Here is a 7,906-nt window from a genome sequence, read left to right as displayed (position 1 = left end):
CATGTACCTGTCAAACTGTTTCTTAAACAATGGGATAGTCCCAGCCTCAACTACCTCCTCTGGCAGCTTGTTCCATACACCCACCACACTTTGTGTGAAAAGGTTACCCCTCGGATTCTTATTAAATCTTTTCCCCTTCACCTTGAACCTATGTCCTCTTGTCCTCGATTCCCCTACTCTGGGCAAGAGATTCTGTGCATCAACCCAATCTATTCCTCTCATGATTTTGTACACCTCTATAAGATCCTCATCCTCCTGCGCTCCACGGAATAGAGACCCAGCCTACTCAACCTCTCCCTACAGCTCACATCTTTAGTCCTGGCAACATCCTCATAAATCTCTATTGCATTAGATTCTTGGCTCACCAGACCTAGGGGAAAATCTTTAACATTAGCACATGAATTAGCTCATTTTGTAAAGTGGGGTTCAATTCTCATTTGCTTTGATAAAGATTTCTTGTTAAATCTTAACATCATTATAGCCAGTGCATTATAATTCGTTTAAAAAAAAATTCAGTTTAGTTTATTGTCATGTGTAACAAGGTACAGTGAAAATCTTTTTGTCGTGTGCTAACCAGTCAGCAGAAAGACAATACATGATTACAATCGAACCATTTACAGTGTGTAGATGCATGATAAGGGAATGACGTTTAGTGCAAGGTAAAGCCAGCAAAGTCCAATCCGAAGGTGACCAAAGGGGTAGATAGTAGTTCAGCACTGCTCTCTGGTTGTAGTAGGATGATTCAGTTGCCAGAAAGCAATTGATGCATCAAAGGTCTTATGTGTAAATTGAGATTAAAATTGATGAGAATTTATCTCGGATAAATTCAATTATTATTGGACCATTTATTTGAATGAAAAATGTAGGTGTGGGAATAAGAGTAAAAGTGTGGAATAAAAACAAACATCACAATTATGTGACATTAGGTTTAAAGGACATTAATATTCAGGAAGAAGGAAAATTTGACTAGTGCAGGTTTTGAGGTTATAAACTGGGAAGTGGTGCAAAAGCATCATATTCAGATTTCCTTATGACATCGAAGGAGGCCACATTCCATCACGTTTGAGCTATCCCTCAGAGCAACCAAATCAACTTCATTCCGACATTTATTTCTTGTAATCTATTCTTCCACAAATACCTTTAGACTTTAGAGATGCAGCGGGGAAACAGGTCCTTTGGCCCACCAAGTCCGCGCTCACTCCTTGCCGTAGCACTATCCCACACACGAGAGGCAATTTACAATTTTACCAAAGCCAATTAATCTACAAACCTGTACACCTTTGGAGTGTGTGTGGAATCCGGAGCATCTGGAGAAAGCCTACGCGGTCACAGAGAAAACGAACAACCTCCTGACAGACAGCACCTGTAGTCAAGATTGATCCTAGGTCTCTGGCGATGTAAGGCAGCATCTCTACCGCTGCACCACTGTGCTATCATTAACACTCAACTGATTGCCCATCTTAAACCTACACTTGGGATAGTTTATCAACAGTAACGAATTAACCTATCAACCAGCAATGTTGGGGGGAAGCTGTCACCCAGGGGACACCCACACAGTCACAGGGAGAATGTTCAAAGTCCACGTAGACACCAAAAGAAGGCAGAATTGAAACTGGGTTTCTGGGCCACTATTGTGCTGCCTCATCCATGAGGAAGAGAAGCCAGGGAAACAACATCATTCAAAAAGAGTTGGTTGGTATCATCAAGAGTTATGCTAAAACAGGGAAGAGCGCCTGCAACTTGCTGAGTGAAACTCTCGTTCCTTTTCCCACCTTTGCTTGCAGTTAAATATGACTGACCTTTGTGAGGAATAAAATATCAGTTTGTTAATATTGACCAATTGAAGACACTATAAAATGGAGGATCCCTGCTTTTGTAAGATTTGCTTAACCTTTGTCTGTGGAAAATTACAGGCTGTGGATGGCACCAGCCAGTCTGAGCCCTAGATTGATATGCAGGATGGGGAAAGATCCAGATGTCCTCCCAATTGATAATATGTATGAGGACCTAATAAACTTCAAGGTGTTATAAATTGATTGAATTGCTGCAAAGGGATTGTAAATTGTGTTAATAATGTTGCAGGACAGTTATCCTGCTGTTTGAGGATTGGCTGAAATGTGAAGCCTTGTTTGAATTGTTTAAATTACCAGGGAGAATGTTGCGTTATTTGATTAATTGACTTCCTTCCAGAAGCTTCTGTGGAAACATTGTTTGGGACTCTTTGCAATTGGGTTGGGGGACTGTCAATAATACTTTAATATAATCGAAATGTGTGATTGGCTTGTAAGGGGAGCCTAATTACACTATCCTATACACACTAGGGCCAATTTATTTTGCACTGATACCAATCCAATTAACCTACAAACCTGTACGTCTTTGGAGTGTGGGAGGAAATCGAAGATCTCGGAGAAAACCCACACGGTCATGTGGAGAACTAACAAACTCCGTACAGACAGCACCCGTAGTCAGGATCGATCCCAGGTCTCTGGCACTGTAAGCGCTGCAAGGCAGTAACTCTACCGCTGCTCCACCGTGCCGCCCTTTTTGTGTCTATCTTTGAGTTCCTCCAGTGGTTTGTTTCCTCAGTGTGATGCAAATTGATTGCGTTGTGGGTATCTGTACTCTCATGTATCTCCACGATTGGAATAGTTGGGTCATGGGCCAACAAATGGGTGTGAGTTTAACCAGTAGATAGATAGGGGTCAGGCTGACATACCAATGAAACATGCATGCTATATCCAAGGATGGTAAACACAGTTGACTGAAGCTCCCTGCTGAACCACTTTACACATTTACACACTTTTTGTTCCTAAACAGGTTCTATCAGTGACAAGATGCTGTCAGGAAGTGAAGACATACTGAACTCCACTAAATATAGTTCTGGAGTAGCTGCTGCCTCACAGATCCAGAGACTGGGGTTCGATCGGGTGCTATTTGTGTGGAGTTTGCCTGTTCTCCCTGTGATCACATGGGTTTCCTCTAGGTGCTCAGATCCTGATGACGTGTAGTTTGTAGGTTAATTGGCTTCTGTATATTGCCCCTTGTATGTAAGGAGTAGATACAAAAGTGGGATAACATAGAACTAGTGTGAACAGGCGTTCAATAGTCGACATGGACTTGGTGGGCTGAAGGGACTGTTTCCCTGCTGTATCTTTCAAACAAAAGTAACTAACCCAGAGCTTAGGGTCAGTGGAGAGTTGACACTGACCTCAGAGAAAATTCCAGTAATCTCAGGTAAACATTAGAGCAAACTTTTTCTCCTAAAGGTTGAGGTTTCTCCTATGTGCCTCCTCCTGGGGAGCTGAGAACCAATAGATTGTCATGAGGACAGAAAATAGATTGTCATGAGGAACAGAAATACCCCGAAAAGACAAAACCAATAGGAAAACAAGCCCAATGAGTCAGATATAATGACTTAGAGTGTTGAGGAGAATCGGTGTCAGTTTCACAGTGCAGTGAGATGTCTCTAGATCATTTCACAGTCACTCTAACCATAAAATCCAAACCAATACTGTTCAAACAGTTATACTTGAGCAACTAATTCAGTATAAATCTTGTTATTTGGTGTCAATTGCCATCATGATGTAAATGTTGGGGAACGATATAACTGCCATCACTCTTTTGTACTTTGACCTCAATCTTTTTTTAAGGAAGAATGGATCTTGAATTTGCTCAGAAAAAAATCTACTTGCTGTTTTAACATCTTTATGCTTTAGTTTTGATCAGGATAGAGAGTTGAACATAGTTAGTTAACATACAATATCCTAATTTACTTAATGTTTCCTGCCTGCAAATTACACCCTCGACCCATTGTATTTGTATGAAATATAGATTTGTGCGCATGAATGTCTACAGAAGCAAATCTAAACCTTAAATGATACTCAAGACAGAAACTAGGTAATCCCAAGTATCACAGATACATAAAAAGGGTGTTTTGGATTTGGTTTTTATATCTTGTCGATTTAAAGGAACCTTATGGTTTGACATAGAAAAACTGTAAGAACAGTGAGAGGGAGTTTCAGGGCTTATTTATTTGTGTTAGTTATTTTTGGTATATTTATGGATATGAATAATAAGGGCTTTAAAATTAGAGGAAAAGAAATAAAAACACAAGGCCATTGCGCCTCATGTGTCTTTGTCGTTCAATAAGTCCATGGCTGATCACATGTCTTGCCTACCATCTCTGCTGTCCCCATGTCCTCTGATTCTTTTAATGTCCAAGTCTCTTGAGCTCAGCCTGACCGAGCTCAATGGCCATCTATCACTCTGTGGGGTAGAGAATTCCTAAGAAATACAATTCCCTGTGAACAATAGTCCTCCTTATCGCAGTACCTTTGGCTGACCCCTGATCCTGAAGTAGACCAGCCTGTCTCATCCCTTTCTTCATTTGCTGTTTCAGTCTTTTTTTACTTGTATGTTTTAGTGTGTCTTTAGTTTTTGTATTATGTCAGGGGTGACGGTGGGGGGGGGGGGGGGGGGGGGGGGGGGTTGGGGGGGCGGTGGGGGAATTTTTTTTTATCTTTCCCCTCGACGGAGATACAACTTTTTCATCGTGGAGCTGGCGGTCCCTTTGTTAGGGACTTCGGGAACTCCAACCTCAGGAGCTTCGACCGCCCCGATGCTTGGGCATCGATCGCCGACTGCGGATGTTCGATTGCCCCGACCACGGGAGAAAAGGAGGAAAGAAGGTATAAGTTATTTGCCTTCCATAATAGTGGGGAATGTGAGGTTGCCGAAAAACAAGATGGATGTGCTGCCTGCAATGGTGAGGGCTCAGAGGGAGTGCCATGAGTGCAGTGATCTCAGTGTTCGCGGGGACAACGCTCCATGAGGACATCCTGGAGTCAGGACGGCTTTTGGGCGAACAGGGGCTGCAGAGAGTGACAGCGGTCGGTACAACTCTGGTCACATCACGGTAGTGGAGCGTGTGTGTGCCACGGACATTGAACTGATGGCTGTGGGTCTCAGCTTATGCTGTGTGCCCTGGGGATTCTCACAAGTAGCTGTGGTGGCTGTCTATGTTTAATCTGTATGTGGTTTTGTATCTTGTTGCTTTTTGGTGACTGTATGGTAAATCAAATGTCACTGTATCTCGGTACACGTGACAATAAAAGACCATTGAACCATTAACCCCTTGTTGTTTACCACTAAGCTTGAAGAAACATCTTCTCTTGTTAAGTGCCTTCAAATTCTCGCCGCTCGGAACCCCAGTAAGTCTAGGCTAATCTTACTTTGTCTACATAAGACAACCCCCTCATCCTCCATCTCAATCCTGGAATCAGTTAAGTGAATCTATACCACTTTGATTGCTAGGCATTGATAATAGATAGAGTTTTCTTTCTGGTATACGGATCGAAAAATGAAAGGCCTGGATACAGTAGATGTGAAGAGGATGTTTACACTGGTGAGAGAGTCTAGAATCAGTGGGCACAGACTCAGAATAAAAGGATGTACATTTGGAAAGAAAATGAGGAGGAATTTATTTAGCCAGAGGGTGATGTGGAATTTATTACCACAGATTGGTGTGGAGACCAAAACATTGGGTATTTTTAAAATGGAGATTGATAGGTTCTTGATTAGTAAGGGTGTCAAAGGTTAAGACAGGCGAATAGGGTTGAGAGGAAAAGTTAGATCAGCCTTGATTGAACGGTGGAGTAGACTCGATTGACCAAATTGCCTAATTTTGCACCTATGACTTAAGAACTGAAGAACATAAAAATTGCAAATAGTCGTCGAAATAATGATGTTTTACCACAGCCACATAAATTCTCAGCAAGATTTCTCTTACTTTTGTACTCCATCCTCTTGGAATTAAAAGTACACCATTATCAATCACAGAGAAACATAGAAGCATAGAAAATAGGTGCAGAAGTAGGCCATTCGGCCCTTTGAGCCAGCACCACCATTCAATATGATCATGGATGAAAATCCAAAATCAGTACCCCGTTCCTGCGTTCTCCCCATATCCCTTGATTCCGTTAGCCCTAAGAGCTATATCTAACTCTCTCTTGAATACATGCTGTGTTTATATGTGTTTCTTTTCTGAATATCATGAACTACTGTAACATCATTCTATTTTACTGATCACATGTTTGTTTCAGTGACGTTAAATGCTGCATAGAAGTTTCAGCAAAAACAACCAGCGATCCTGGCTCGCTTTATACTTCAGCTGGTACAAATCCACACACCTTCATTCCAATCACTGGCATTGTGTAAGGTTATATGACAGAAAGCAAAAATATGTCTTCTTCTGCAATTCCCAACACCATGGAATTGAGCTTCATCAATTGATTCAGCTTCAGTATCAGGCAGATCAAATTAATCTTCACCTTCCCAACATGACTTTCAACACTGTGTGTGTAGTTTGCACCTTGTCCCTGTGACAATGTGGTTATTCTGCGTGGCTTCTGGTTTCTTCCCACTGCATAAAAAAGTGAGTGGGTTGGTGGGTTAATTGGCTGCTGTAAATTGCCCTCAGTTAGTATGTGATGGGTAGAATTTGGTAAGTAGTTCATGGGAACATGCCAGGAATAAAATGGGTTCGGAAAGGTTTCGTGCAAAATGGACGCAGTAGACCAAAGGGTCTGTTTTTGTGGTGTAACTCTCTGTGACTCTAGGAGTCTATATCCCCTTACTCAGCTCTCATATCTTCCATGGAACATTAGAGGAAATCCTGAAAGAATGCGTGCAACCATCTTTGTGTCAAGCTTTTAATCTTTTAATGTGAGTCTACTGTAAGGAAGCATCACCATTCATTGGTCTTTCACTGATTTCACCAGGAATAGCTTTGAATTTGATTAAATTGAAGCATAAGGTATCCTTGGATTTTACAGATTGCAGATAGATTCATAGTCATAGAGAGTGGAAAAAGGCCCTGCGGCCCAACTAGCCCACGCGGGTAACATACCCCTTCTATACTAGTCCCACCTTACTGCACTTGACCATAACCCTTCAAAGCTATCCTGTCCATGTACCTGTCCAAATGTCTCTTAAATTAAATGATAGCACCTGCCCCAACTACCTCCTCCAGCAGCTCATTCCATAACGCCACCACCGTCTGTGTAAAAAAGTTACCCCTCAGGTTCCTATTAAATCTTCCCCACCTCATCTGAAACTGATGTCCTATTGTTTTAAATTTCCCTACTCTGGGCAAAATACTCATGATCTATTCCTCTCAAAATGTTGTACACCTCAGTAAGATCACCCCTCATCTTCCTGCACTCCCTATATTTGGATGTCATTGGAAGAGATTGAACTTATTTTCATCTTCCATCACAGTGATGAATGTGGAGGCGTAACTGTGGTGGATGTTCATGTTAAAATGTATTTTGTGTGTTTTGTTGCTTTTTATTGGCATGCCTGTATGGCAAATCAAATTTCTTGTATGTTGCAAAACATACTTGGCTAATAAAGTATGATTATGATTATGATTATGATTATGAAGGTACAGATTAGCCGGGTTTCTTCTCTGGAGGGCATAAGTAGATGAGAGACCCAACAGACTGCAGATGCTGGAATCTTGAGCAAAAACAAACTGCTGGTGAAACTCAACGGAAGGAAATGGAGAGACAGCGTTTCAAAATGGGACTCTTCAATCTGACCCTAAATGTCGTCTATTTCCCTCCACAAATACTACCTGACCCACTGAGTTCCTCCAGCAGCTTGTACATAGGCTGGATATTTTTTTTAATGACAATCAGTTTCTTGATGTTTTTTTAATGCCAATCCACTACCTTTATTTTAGACTAGATTTATTAATGACAATCCACCGGGTGGCGCTTCGATGGCAGCCTTGCCTATAGTCTGGCTGTCCTTTTCGTATTTTTTTGTTATTTTTATTGTGTTTTAAAAGTTTGTGTCAATGTTCTCTAGTTTGTTTTATGTGGGGGGTGGGCGGGGGAGGATG

Source organism: Amblyraja radiata, chromosome 17 (assembly GCF_010909765.2).
Source record: "Amblyraja radiata isolate CabotCenter1 chromosome 17, sAmbRad1.1.pri, whole genome shotgun sequence".
Lineage (NCBI taxonomy): Eukaryota > Metazoa > Chordata > Chondrichthyes > Rajiformes > Rajidae > Amblyraja > Amblyraja radiata.
The sequence above is the reverse complement of the archived record's forward strand: the minus strand, read 5'-3'. Positions refer to the sequence as shown.